The sequence below is a fragment of the Eretmochelys imbricata genome, chromosome 9, assembly GCF_965152235.1.
Source record: "Eretmochelys imbricata isolate rEreImb1 chromosome 9, rEreImb1.hap1, whole genome shotgun sequence".
NCBI classification, from domain to species: Eukaryota; Metazoa; Chordata; order Testudines; family Cheloniidae; genus Eretmochelys; species Eretmochelys imbricata.
In genome coordinates, this window is record NC_135580.1 from 23,490,622 (window position 1) to 23,504,877 (window position 14,256).

The window sequence follows — 14,256 nt, forward strand, 5'->3', positions numbered from 1 at the left end:
AGAAGCACAATAGTATTTAGAATGAACAAAAATGGCACAGTTATACAGTAATTTAATACATGTCCAATAAAAGGGATTTGTTGAGAACCAGTGTATCTAATCTGATTCTTTAGCACAGTTTTCACTGAAAGAAATGAAAATGTGAAGCAAATATATTTTAGTTTAATAATATTCTATTAGCCACTGATCTTGCAGTAGCTGATGACTTACTATGGACCTGATCTGAAGCCAACTGAAGTCAAAGGACAGACTTCCATTGACTTTAGTGGGATTTGGATCAGGTCTCATGGGAGTAAAAATAGACAGATGTGCTATTGCTTAAGGAGGGTAATAGTCTGTGTTGGACATCATCACTGACATCTAATATGGAAAGTAGGGAGAGGCCATCAGCAGCAGCAGCAGAAAGCTTACAATGACCAAAAGTCTCAGATACTCTGTCCCTACATCTTGCTCGCCAGTAACCATAACAGAGGGTAGAACCAGACAGACACATCCCTTTTCGGGAGTAGATCCAGCCCTCCTGCATGTCCAAGCCAATTTCTGACTGTGAGAATGATGTGTTGGGGAAAGACTAGCCTCACCTGCTGGCTTCTGAGACTTCCAGTGTGGGAGAGAAGCCCCTAGAACATGCCCCTTAAGCCTAAAGGCTACTTTGTCTGGCGGATGACAAGAAGAGACCTAAAGACTCTTTTTCCTCAACAAAATATGTTCTATCCTGAAGCCAGGATAAGAAGAAAGTCCCAGAGACTGGCTACCCCAAGTATGACCCCTGAAGCTGGCTTTCTTGAGGGACAGTGGAAAGAAGGAAGAAGAGTTTATTTCACCAACAGATAAGATGGGGAAAAAGAAAGCAAGTCCCCAAACATCAATATATGATAAAATCAATGGAAAGACTCCCATTGATTTAAATTGACTTTGGATCAGTCCCGATAACAGCAACTAAGTTTGATAGCAACTATACCTCCATTTTAACACTAATATTCATCACTTCATAATGAAAGTAAAAACTTTGCATTTTCTAAATCTTAACATTAACCCTTGAAGGAAAGAAGACTGTTTTTTCCAAAAAAATGAAGCAAATTAAATATTTTTTTTCAGTTTAGGTGATTTTAAAAGGACTATATGGAATTTTAGTGAAACATTTAATATTTTTATGTCCCTGTATTTTGAAAAATGAGTCAAATTATACTTCCACAATTACTTGGTAAATAATCTCAAGCATATTCTTGTGCAGATGCTACTTTGAAAACAAAATATAGACTCCAATGCCACATACACACATTCAAAATTTGCATTTTTCAAAAACTAGGAAAGAGTCTTCAAAATTGAAGCTGACGGAAAAAACGTGCCCAGTCTTCAGATCTGGACACGTGTGCATATTTTAATCAGGAATAATTATTTACATACATGGAAGCGTGGCATGATGTTAAGCGTTTTATCAGCATGAGTTTGGGATTGCTACATTCTTCAAGAGAGGGAGTATGTTATGAAGACCATCCCTAAAATGATTATTCATATTCCACATAGGAGAGAAAAACTACTTTAGAAACCTTTTTCACGTTTTTTAAAATATTTTCTACATGTAAAATTTTATTTCCCCTATATCTAAAGCTGAATTTTAAGGTTTATACACCATAATTTCAGACTCTATTTTTAATCAAGGACAGTTTTTTTCTCCCTTTTACTGCTACTAGTCTCAGACTATCAATACAAGTATGAGGGTATTTTTTGTCTAGACATAACAGTAATGCCCTCAGTTGCGCACACACACCAACCACGGATTTTAATGGGAGCTATGCAAACAGATTCAAGGGCAGAATTTAGTCCATTAACTATAATGTAGCATGTGTCTACATAAATACTTATGTGTGACACAATCTACATAGTAGAAATTAACTGGAATATTTTCAGAATTAAAAGACACATAAGAATTACCGTTTAGAGTAAATTGTAATTTAAGACAATTTTATAAAAGGATCACACCTGAGGATTGTCTGAATCTGTTCAACCTTCTCACAAACCAAAAGCAAAAAAAGTAACAACATAATCCTGTCAGGAAGATGTTAACAATGCATGTATTTTTACACCAACATCTCCAACAGGAATTGCTTCTATAACATATCTTTTATATTGTAACAAAGAAAATCTTAAGGAAAAGAACTAATAAGTGAACAAAACAAGTTGAAGACTTGAGTGTTTACTGTATCAAATAGCAAACTAAACTTTTTAAATAACTTATGTAAGCAAACCGCCTGGTATGTAAAAATTCATGAACTGTATGCAGAATAAGTGAGAGTCATGAATGATAGGGATTTACAAGGATATAAAAACCTCAGATGGTTTTGGTGACATCATAAACCACAAGAGCAAAGTTTAACGGATTATGATATCCCCAGAACCACACAGCGCCCAATTCTCTTCATCAGTTTGGCCATTTTTTGGTTACCTAGAAATATTTCTAAAAATGCATAGATTCATGCTCATTTCCCACCTCAACTTGACTTTCTATGCTTGTGTTTCCTTCCCCATAAAAGTATATTGCTCCAAATGCTCCTTCACACCACCCCAAATTATCCTGATCTTGCTCACGCTTTCTTGATGTCTCTTTTTTGCTGTATAAAACTTGTGTCCCTGATCAGATATTCTCATACTTTTCATTCTCACGTGTAGAGATTTTTGTCAAGTTCTAGTTGCCTCTCACCAGTATTCATATAGCATAAACCTGAAATAGCGCTTTAAGCTTTTATTTTACATACCGGTATATATAAAGCACCTTTCATCCTGAAGAGACTTTACAAACTTTACCAGAAATACAGTGCTACACAGGGGTCTACTACTGAAATCCAGCTGAATTTAGGGTATAATATTAATAGATATGAAGGCCATAAGATCACTGTGATCATCCAATTTGACCTTCAGTACAGCACAAGCCATATAACTTCCCCAAAATGATTCCTAGAGAGTATCTTTAGAAAGCATCCAATCTTGATTTTAAAATGGTCAGTGATGGAGAATCCAATACAACCCTTGGTAAATTGTTCCATTGGTTAGTTACTCTCGCCATTAAAAATTGACACCTTATATCTAGTCTGAATTTGTCTAGTTTCAACTTCCAGCCATAGTATTGTATTATACTTTTTTCTGCTAGGTTGAAGAGCCTTTTTAAAATATTTGTTCCCCATGTAGATATTTATAGACCGTAATCTAGTCATCCCTCGACCTTCTCTTTGTTAAAATAAATAAATTGAGATCCTTGACTCTGTCACTATAAGGTATGTTTTCTAATCCTTTAACCATTCTCATGGTTCTTCTCTGAATCCTCTCCAGTTTATCAACATCCTTCTTGAATTGTGGGCACCAGAACTGGACACAGTATTCCAGCAGCAACTGCACCAGTGCCAAATACAGATGTAAAATAACCTCTCTACTTCTACTGGAGATTCTCCTGTTTATGCATTCCAGGATCACATTAACTCTTGTTGGCTACAGTATCACACTGGGAATTCATGTGTAATTAAATATCCACTATGACCCCCAAATCTTTTCCAGAGTCACTACTTCCCGGGATAAAGTCCCCCATCCTTTAAGAATGGCTACACAATTTGCTCCTAAACGGATACCTTTACATTTAGCTCTATTAAAATGCACACTGCTTGCTTGGGCCCAGTTTATCAAGCAATCCAGATCAGTGATCCTATCCTCTTCATTATTTACTTCTACCTCCAATTTTTGTGTCATCTGAAAATTCTAACAGTGCTGATTTTATATTTTCTTCCAGATCATTGATAAAAATGTTAAATAACATAGGGCCAAGAACCAGCCCCTGCAGAATCTCACTGGAAAAACACTTGTTGATGATTCCCTGTTTACAATTACATTTTGAGATCTGTCAGTTAGCCAGCTTTTAATTCAGCCATGTGTGCCATGTTAATTTTATATAATTCAAGTTTCCTAATTGAAATGTTGTGCTGAACCAAGTCAAATGACTTACAAAAAATTATTACATCAACACTATTACCCTTATCCAACTTGCAACCTAATAAAAAAAGATATCAAGTTAGTTTAACAGGATCTGTTTTCCATAAAGCCATATTGATTTGCACTAATTACATTATCCTCCTCTAATTTTTTATTAATCAAGTCCCATATCAGCCACTCTATTATCTTGCTAAGGATCAACGTCAAGCTAACGGGATAACTCTGGTAATCATAGGCCTGTTTACCCTTTTTAAAAAATGACAAAACGCTGGCTTTCTTTCAGTCTTCTGGAACTTCCCCAGTGCCCCAAGACTTACTGAAAATGAACATTAACGGTCCAGTGAGTCTCTCAGACAGCTCTTTTAAAACTCTTAATGCAAGTTATCTAGAACTGATGATTTTAAAATGTTTAACTTTAGCACCTGCTATTTAGCATCCTCGTAAGAGACTAGTGGAATGGAATGAGTGGTATCATCACCATATGATCAGACTAAATCATCTGTTTTTCCCCCAAATACAGAACAGAAATACACAGTAGACACTGCTGCCTTTTTTGATTATTATTGATAATTCTACCACACCATTGTCAGGATTCTTTTTGTTCCTAACATACTTAAGAAACTCCTTATTGTCCTTAACTCTACTCGCCAAAGGTTTCGCCTTGTATCCCTTTGCTTCGCTTACCAACTTTCTACATTTCTAACTTCTGATTTATATTCATTTCCATTAACTTCCCTCTTCTTCCATCTGTTATATATTTTTACAGCTGCCCTCATTTCCACTCTAAACCAGGTTAGATTTTAACCAGTCTGGCCTTCTTCCTCAATTGTAGGATTGTGGCTTTCTGGGCCTCTAGTAAGGTGTTCTTAATTTATTTCCAAATATCATTCACATTTTTCTAATTAAATTCTTCCTCCCAGCTCATTTGACACATAATTGTTTTTAGCTTTGTAAAGTTGGGCACCATTAAAGCACCAAGTATATATATTACTGATCTGGACTTCATTCTGCTTGCACATTATAAATGTGATCAAGTCATGATTAAGGCTCCGTGTTTGTCACAGAGGTCACGGAAGTCACATATTCCGTGACCTCTGTGACTTCTGCAGCAGTCTGTGCGGCTGGCCCAGGAGCCACCTGAGCAGCTTGGGCAGCCGTGGGCCAGTCGCACCAGCTGCTGCTGGGGCAGTCTTGGGCTCCCCACTCTCTCCCCCCAGCAGCAGAAGTTGCGGGGGGGCCCTCAGGGCTGGGGATTGGGGTGCGGGGTGGTGGCTCCCCGGAAGGCCAAGAGGATCTCCCCTCCCTCAGCTCCTAGCTCCACGTGCTACCTCTGCTCACAGGTGCAGGCACTGCCCCCTTAGCTCCCATTGGCTGAAGTTCCCAGCCAATGGGAGCTGCAGAACCAGGGCTTGGGGTGGAACGAAGGCAACACATGGAGCTAGGAGCTGGAGGTCCCTGCTTCCCAGGAGCCAGGTAGGGAACCTGCCCCAGCCCCTACCAACCCCTGCCCTAGCCCACTCCCCCCACCCCGAGCACCCATGGCACCCGCCGGACATGTCCCCTGGGCCACCCCCACAGCCAACCACCCCTGAGCCACCCCCCAAGTTTTAGTCAGGGGTATATAGTAAAAGTCATGCACAGGTCACAGGCCATGAATTTTTGTTTACTGCTCATGACCTGTCCATGACTTTTACTAAAAATATCTGACTAAAACATAGACTTAGTCATGATCACTTGTACCTAAAATACCATTAATTTTTAAATCCATGATCAGTTCTGGTTTATCTTCTGGGACAAGGTCTAAAGAATTCCTCCAAGTTGGCTGCAATACTTTTTTGAGTTAAGAAAGAGTCATTTATAATGTTAAGAAATTCCAAGGATGTTTTAGTACTGGCGTATTCTGTGCACAGCACAGCTCTATAGCAGTTTATAATAGGAAGTGAAGAATACCTTATTTACAGAGCTAGTTTGAAAATGTGGTTCCCTCCTCCCATCCCCACAGAAAATTTTGACTTTTGGGGTCAAATTATTCAGCAAAACCTGAAAATGTCTATCCAGAAATACCACCACAGAGCTTCAGGGACAGTTTGGCTGTCCCACATCCCAATTCTCCTCTAAAGCCTGAGTTTCCAGGCCAGACTACATCTCCCCTGATACACCATGTTTCTACCTTTTTCCTGAGACTGCAGCATGATGCATCTTGAGAGATGTAGTCTGCCAGGGAACCCAGTACATAGAAGAGAATGAGGGAAATGAAGCACCCAAACTACAACTCCCATGAAGCATAGCAGCAGCAGCATTTCCAGGTAATGACAGGTTTCAGAGTAACAGCCGTGTTAGTCTGTATTCGCAAAAAGAAAAGGAGTACTTGTGGCACCTTAGAGACTAACCAATTTATTTGAGCATGAGCTTTCGTGAGCTACAGCTCACTTCATCAGATGCACATGAGCTTTCGTGAGCTACAGCTCACTTCATCAGATGCACATCTGATGAAGTGAGCTGTAGCTCACGAAAGCTCATGCTCAAATAAATTGGTTAGTCTCTAAGGTGCCACAAGTACTCCTTTTCTTATTTCCAGGTAAAAAATTTTCAGATTTTGTGCACTCTTTTTTTCCCCCAATTGAAAGTTCTTCTTTTGTGGAAAACAGACATTTCTCACAAAAGATTTATTTCAATCAAAAACCCAATTTTCTATAAAAAACAGCTGCAACAGAAAACTTTCAAACAGTCCTGCTCTTATACAACTGAGGGAGAATTCAAGCTAGCAGAATATAATTGGCTAGTATGGAAATTAGTCAGGGTGCTAGGGTTAACATCACTATTCATGTGAAGAGTGGCAACTGATTGTTAGTTAACACAAGTAGTTAGCATCTCCATTTTACCGATCATTAGAAAGCCAGCAACTCATTTAAGCACTGTGACCTACTCATTTACTCACCATTCTAGGATATTGGTTCCATAATCACCAAGAGTCTGAAAAAAAGCTAATTCAATCAATGGAAAGTCTACCATTGAATTCAGTGGACTTTGGATCAGACCACAAGAGAAGAGTGTCATTGAATAGTTAACAGCTCAGACGTTCTTTGGAGAGGTCTCTTTGGTAGGCTAAGTTTATATAATGCAAGGAAGTGCAGTTAAGAGGCTCATCTTCCTTTGTACAGTTATCATACTGTTTCCAAGTATTGTGTGAATAGGATTCATAACATGATGGGGGCGATACTGGACATCTGCATGCCTCTAATTAGTTGAAAAATACTAGACTAGACTAAAGCCCAAGTATTTTCATACATTCAATACATTTAGGTAATTAAAAATAAATACTGTACATTAGTCGAAGTATGACTATTATATTTTTGTAAATCCGATGAAACCTAATCCACTTGATTGCATCAGATATCTAGAGAAACAACATTTTTTTCAGATAGATTAATACGTCCTACAGATACAAGTATATCATATGTTGATCTCAGAGCTTATACCTCCTATACTGCCATCCAATGAGACATGCCGATAATGATGTGTTTTAGGACCCTATTGACACCATCATAAACTTTCAGGAAGAAGAAATCAGGCTGTCACTTGACTAGCTTCCAAATCTGTAAGTTTCTCTTCTCTTAAGGACTATACAGACTTTATAGTAAATTTGAAATGAAAATAAAACTTTTAAAGTAGCCCCCCGGATTCCATCCTATGAAGGAAATACAAGATGGTGACCAGCTTCATGAATCACACTTTCAGAGTCAATAATAGCATTGATTTACAAAAAACGGTAAGTTAAGGGCGAAACATCACTGAGCAAAAAACTGAAGTTCACGCCCTATGCTTGAATACTAGGATTTTTTTTAAATCAAAACCATAACAATTAAACAGTTTTAATCTAGAAACTACAACTCAGTGGCAGAACAGCTCTATCTTAGTTGTAATGTAACCTATCAGCTATTTGACCATAAATATAAATAGTGAACAATTGTTTTATTTGCATAGCCATGCACAGATCCATCTAGCCAGCCTGGGAAGAGTTTATCATCATTCCTGTTAATATTTATTGATTAATATACAACAACATGGCTAGCATGCAATAACTATATTCATGCAAGCTACTCATGGGCTAAACAAGCTATTAATGACAAGTTGCACGTCAACACTTAAAACACTCAGACTGTATGATGTGACCACGAGAACAAGTAGGTCATCACTCTGAAATGTTATACAATATGAAAGGCACAAATGGGATCTCTTTCTTGAAAAAAACTACTCATATGGCTCCACGGTTTGTTTTTTTTTAGCATAACTACAGTATTAGAGAACAAGACCATAGTGAGTTGCAAACATCATCTACTCACTTTCTATGCTGAGGTTCCTATAACTTATTTAATTTTGTAACTTGAAGAACTATCCAAAAGTAATTTATAAAATGACAATTATGTTTTAAATAAGTGTACTATGAATCACTAATTCTCTTAATTAAAAAGGTATGTGTATAGATTTTCCCTTTTTTTTTTTTTTCATACTGTTAAGAAAAATTCTTCAGACCTTAGAAGTGATTCAGCCTTTTATGGGAACAGGACAGAGCAACCTGATCACACTAACCCTGTAGCTGGAGGCACACTGGAGGGCAATTCCCACGAGGGTGCAGGCAATATTTCTGTCAAGCTCTCTAAGGAGTTCACTCAGAGAGACAGCCATAAATTGAATAGTACTTGCACCTCAAAACATCATACTACAGAAATAACTAACTGATATATGCATGTGAAGTCTAAAATATTAATTTTCTTCAATTCATGACAACAGCTACTCTTTTTAAATTGGAAAATATTTTCAAATGATGACCTACAATATTTTTCACATATTTCTGGAAAAGATATTCTACTTTACGTAATTCAATCAGTTGCAGAGCTAGAGAGATTAGATACCAAGGTGGCAGGCATCACAGAAATACATGAAGTACCGAGATAGGTTGCAACCATATGAATAAGGTGGTGAAAAGTATATGGATGAAAGGAATGTGCATTTAAAGGAAGAGTTTCAGAGTAGTAGCCGTGTAGTCTGTATTCGCAAAAAGAAAAGGAGTACTAGTGGCACCTTAGAGACTAACCAATTTATTTGAGCATAAGCTTTCGTGAGCTACAGCTCAATTTTATTTGAGCATAAGCTTTCGTGAGCTACAGCTCACTCCATGAAGCGAGCTGTAGCTCACGAAAACTTATGCTCAAATAAATTAGTTAGTCTCTAAGGTGCCACTAGTACTGCTTTTATTTTTTAAAGGAAGAGTGAAGATTACACCACAACTAACATGGGCATCATTTCATTTTTAAAAGTTAAGGAATTAAAAACAGTCTATCTAATCAATGCAAAGTATTTTCTTCTCTTTTTAATATCAGGGTTTTTTTTTTTTTTTTTTTAAAGTATGGGCAGTGATTCCCTTAGAGGTATTTGGAAATAGTCTTTAAAAAAAAAAAACAGCAGGGTGAGTTTGCTATAATCAAATGACTAATTTTTCTTGCAAATGTGCCTACCATCTGTTGGAGGTCAAATAAATAGGCTTGCATGAAGTTGTCTGACCATAAATATAGGAAGTAACCGTTTCTATTATGAATCCTGCTTTCAATACAGAACACAAATCCCTATATATCTTGCAAAATCAGTTTCTGTGTTTGCACATGCACGTACAATAGTTGTTTTTCCAAAATTATTAAAAGAGTTCCTAACTAAGTATGGAGGCTTTTGTCAATTCCTTTATAGGAGCACAAGAGAATAAATGTATCTGATGAAGACAAGCTTTTACTAAAAAATATGGTATGTACTTGTACCAATGATCTTTTGGTGCTGAGAACTTCCAGAGATTATCTTTCCAGTGAATTTACCACTAGAGAAGTGGTTCTCAACCAGCACTACACATACCTCTGAGGATACACAGAGGTCTTCCGGGGTGTACATCAACACATCTAGATATCTGCCTAGTTTTACAACAGGCTACATAGAAAGCACTAGAGAAGTCAGCACAAACTAAAATTTCATACAGACAACGACTTGTTTATACTGCTCTATATACTATACACTGAAATGTAAGTATAGCATTTATATTCCAATTGACTTATTTTATAATTATATGGTAAAAATGAGAAAAAGAGCAATTTTTCAGTAACAGTGTGTTATGACACTTTTTTATTTTTAGGTCTTATTTTGTAAGCAAGTAGTTTTCAAGTGAGGTGAAACTTGGGGCTACACAAGACAAATCAGACTCCTGAAAAGGGCACAGTAGTCTGGAAAGGTTGAGAACCTCTATACTAGAGTACAGTGCTTGTGCCAGTGAGCCAGACTCCTCTTTTTTCAGAGGCTTCTAGAAAACCATTCAGTCTCTCCTTGCTTAACCTGATAGTTTGAGGTGACATTATAAATCACACCTGCATTTTCAGCTATCATGCTATTCCCAAGTTAGAAAAAAGTACCAGCCATGGTCATCTGTCAGGACAACAGCATCTTTATAATGCATTAGAAGCTGTCTCTGAACCCATTAGATTACAGCAACCTGACAACACTAGAGGAATGAAACATTTTAAAAAAATTATTTAAGAGGTTCAACTAGCCTGCATGATCCATTTCTCAACTCAATATTTAGACATAACCAACTAGTTCAATTACGTGCAGATTCAGAATACAAGTAGGGATGGAGTTCTTATCCCACCAATAGAAAAGAGACAGTTGACAACTGTGCCATACATGGTCCAGGTCCTCTCTCTCCTGGAAATACATAGGAAGAGCATGGTACACAAGCTTCTACAAAACTCACACTTTCCTAAATGGTTACCCACATTTGAGAATGTGAAAATACATGAGGAAACAATGAGCAACTGCTAAAAATTACTTGCATTCGGCAATGATAATTACATCCTTTTATGTTTCATGGCAGAGTACAACAGTATAAATCATTTTCTGTATACATAAATGAAGACTTAAATCTCAAAAGTTCTCACACTATATTTAGAGTAGAAAGTGTACTATTGAACATTTAGATGTAACTATCACCCAGCCCATGACTTAAAATGATCAATTTAGATGAAATGCTTAGTGTTCTGATGATCACTGACATTAATATACTAATCTTGATTAATTTTGCACTTGTAATAATACTGGATTTTCAGTGTTGATCAACTGATTCGTTTTTAATGCTGTGTATGTCTCGCTTTCACTTGTGGTTTGAATATGTTTACTTAAATCAAAAAATTGTGTAAATCGGATCGCTACCCCTTCCTGCTTCTCCACGTGGGTACCAATGATACTGCCAAGAATGACCTTGAGCGGATCACTGCGGACTACATGGCTCTGGGAAGAAGATAAAGGAGTTGGAGGCGCAAGTGGTGTTCTCGTCCATCCTTCCCGTGGAAGGAAAAGACCTGGGTAGGGACCGTCGAATCGTCGAAGTCAACGAATGGCTACGCAGGTGGTGTCGGAGAGAAGGCTTCGGATTCTTTGACCATGGGATGGTGTTCCATGAAGGAGGAGTGCTGGGCAGAGACGGGCTCCATCTTACGAAGGGAGGGAAGAGCATCTTTGCCAGCAGGCTGGCTAACGTAGTGAGAAGGGCTTTAAACTAGGTTCACAGGGGGAAGGAGACCAAAGCCCCGAGGTAAGTGGGAAAGCGGGATACCGGGAGGAAGCACAGGCAGGAATGTCTGTGAGGGGAGGGCTCCTGCCTCATACTGGGAATGAGGGGCGATCAACAGGTTATCTCAAGTGCTTATATACGAATGCACAAAGCCTTGGAAACAAGCAGGAAGAACTGGAGGTCCTGGTGATGTCAAGGAACTATGATGTGATTGGAATAACAGAGACTTGGTGGGATAACTCACATGACTGGAGTACTGTCATGGATGGTTATAAACTGTTCAGGAAGGACAGGCAGGTCAGAAAAGGTGGGGGAGTAGCACTGTATGTAAGGGAGCAGTATGACTGCTCAGAGCTCCGGTACGAAACTGTAGAAAAACCTGAGTGTCTCTGGATTAAGTTTAGAAGTGTGTGCAACAAGAGTGATGTAGTGGTGGGAGTCTGCTACAGACCACCGGACCAGGGGGATGAGGTAGATGAGGCTTTCTTCCGGCAGCTCACGGAAGCTACTAGATCGCATGCCCTGTTTCTCATGGGTGACTTTAATTTTCCTGATATCTGCTGGGAGAGCAATACAGCAGTGCATAGACAATCCAGGAAGTTTTTGGAAAGCGTAGGGGACAATTTCCTGGCGCAAGTGCTAGAGGAGCCAACTAGGGGGGGTGCTTTTCTTGACCTGCTGCTCACAAACCGGGTAGAATTAGTGGGGGAAGCAAAAGTGGATGGGAATCTGGGAGGCAGTGACCATGAGTTGGTTGAGTTCAGGATCCTGACGCAGGGAAGAAAGGTAAGCAGCAGGATACGGACCCTGGACTTCAGGAAAGCAGACTTCGACTCCCTCAGGGAATGGATGGCCAGGATCCCCTGGGGGACTAACATGAAGGGGAAAGGAGTCCAGGAGAGCTGGCTGTATTTCAAGGAATCCCTGTTGAGGTTACAGGGACAAACCATCCCGATGGGTCGAAAGAATAGTAAATATGGCAGGCGACCAGTTTGGCTTAATGGTGAAATCCTAGCGGATCTTAAACATAAAAAAGAAGCTTACAAGAAGTGGAAGGTTGGACATATGACCAGGGAAGAGCATAAAAATATTGCTCGGGCATGTAGGAATGATATCAGGAGGGCCAAATCGCACCTGGAGCTGCAGCTATCAAGAGATGTCAAGAGTAACAAGAAGGGTTTCTTCAGGTATGTTGGCAACAAGAAGAAAGCCAAGGAAAGTGTGGGCCCCTTACTGAATGAGGGAGGCAACCTAGTGACAGAGGATGTGGAAAAAGCTAATGTACTCAATGCTTTTTTTGCCTCTGTCTTCACTAACAAGGTCAGCTCCCAGACTGCTGCGCTGGGCATCACAAAATGGGGAAGAGATAGCCAGCCCCCTGTGGACATAGAGGTGGTTAGGGACTATTTAGAAAAGCTGGACGTGCACAAGTCCATGGAGCCGGACGAGTTGCATCTGAGAGTGCTGAAGGAATTGGCGGCTGTGATTGCAGAGCCATTGGCCATTATCTTTGAAAACTCGTGGCGAACCGGGGAAGTCCCGGATGACTGGAAAAAGGCTAATGTAGTGCCAATCTTTAAAAAAGGGAAGAAGGAGGATCCTGGGAACTACAGGCCAGTCAGCCTCACCTCAGTCCCTGGAAAAATCATGGAGCAGGTCCTCAAAGAATCAATCCTGAAGCACTTGCATGAGAGGAAAGTGATCAGGAACAGCCAGCATGGATTCACCAAGGGAAGGTCATGCCTGACTAATCTAATCGCCTTTTATGATGAGATTACTGGTTCTGTGGATGAAGGGAAAGCAGTGGATGTATTGTTTCTTGACTTTAGCAAAGCTTTTGACACCGTCTCCCACAGTATTCTTGTCAGCAAGTTAAGGAAGTATGAGCTGGATGAATGCACTATAAGGTGGGTAGAAAGCTGGCTAGATTGTCGGGCTCAACGGGTAGTGATCAATGGCTCCATGTCTAGTTGGCAGCCGGTGTCAAGTGGAGTGCCGCAGGGGTTGGTCCTGGGGCCGGTTTTGTTCAATATCTTCATAAATGATCTGGAGGATGGTGTAGATTGCACTCTCAGCAAATTTGCGGATGATACTAAACTGGGAGGAGTGGTAGATACGCTGGAGGGGAGGGATAGGATACAGAAGGACCTAGACAAATTGGAGGATTGGGCCAAAAGAAATCTGATGAGGTTCAATAAGGATAAGTGCAGGGTCCTGCACTTAGGATGGAAGAATCCAATGCACCGCTACAGACTAGGGGCCGAATGGCTAGGCAGCAGTTCTGCGGAAAAGGATCTAGGGGTGACAGTGGACGAGAAGCTGGATATGAGTCAGCAGTGTGCCCTTGTTGTCAAGAAGGCCAATGGCATTTTGGGATGTATAAGTAGGGCATAGCGAGCAGATCGAGGGACGTGGTCGTTCCCCTCTATTCGACATTGGTGAGGCCTCATCTGGAGTACTGTGTCCAGTTTTGGGCCCCACACTACAAGAAGGATGTGGATTAATTGGAGAGAGTCCAGCGAAGGGCAACAAAAATGATTAGGGGTCTGGAACACATGACTTATGAGGAGAGGCTGAGGGAGCTGGGATTGTTTAGTCTGCAGAAGAGAAGAATGAGGGGGGATTTGATAGCTGCTTTCAACTACCTGAAAGGGGGTTCCAAAGAGGATGGC

General features: G+C 39.9%; 1 protein-coding gene across 3 annotated transcripts in view; it reads right to left on the reverse strand.

Annotated features, from left to right (window-relative positions):
- RSRC1 (arginine and serine rich coiled-coil 1) overlaps positions 1–14,256 on the reverse strand; it is a 370,782-nt gene that overhangs the window by 215,375 nt on the left and 141,151 nt on the right. The window lies entirely within an intron of this gene.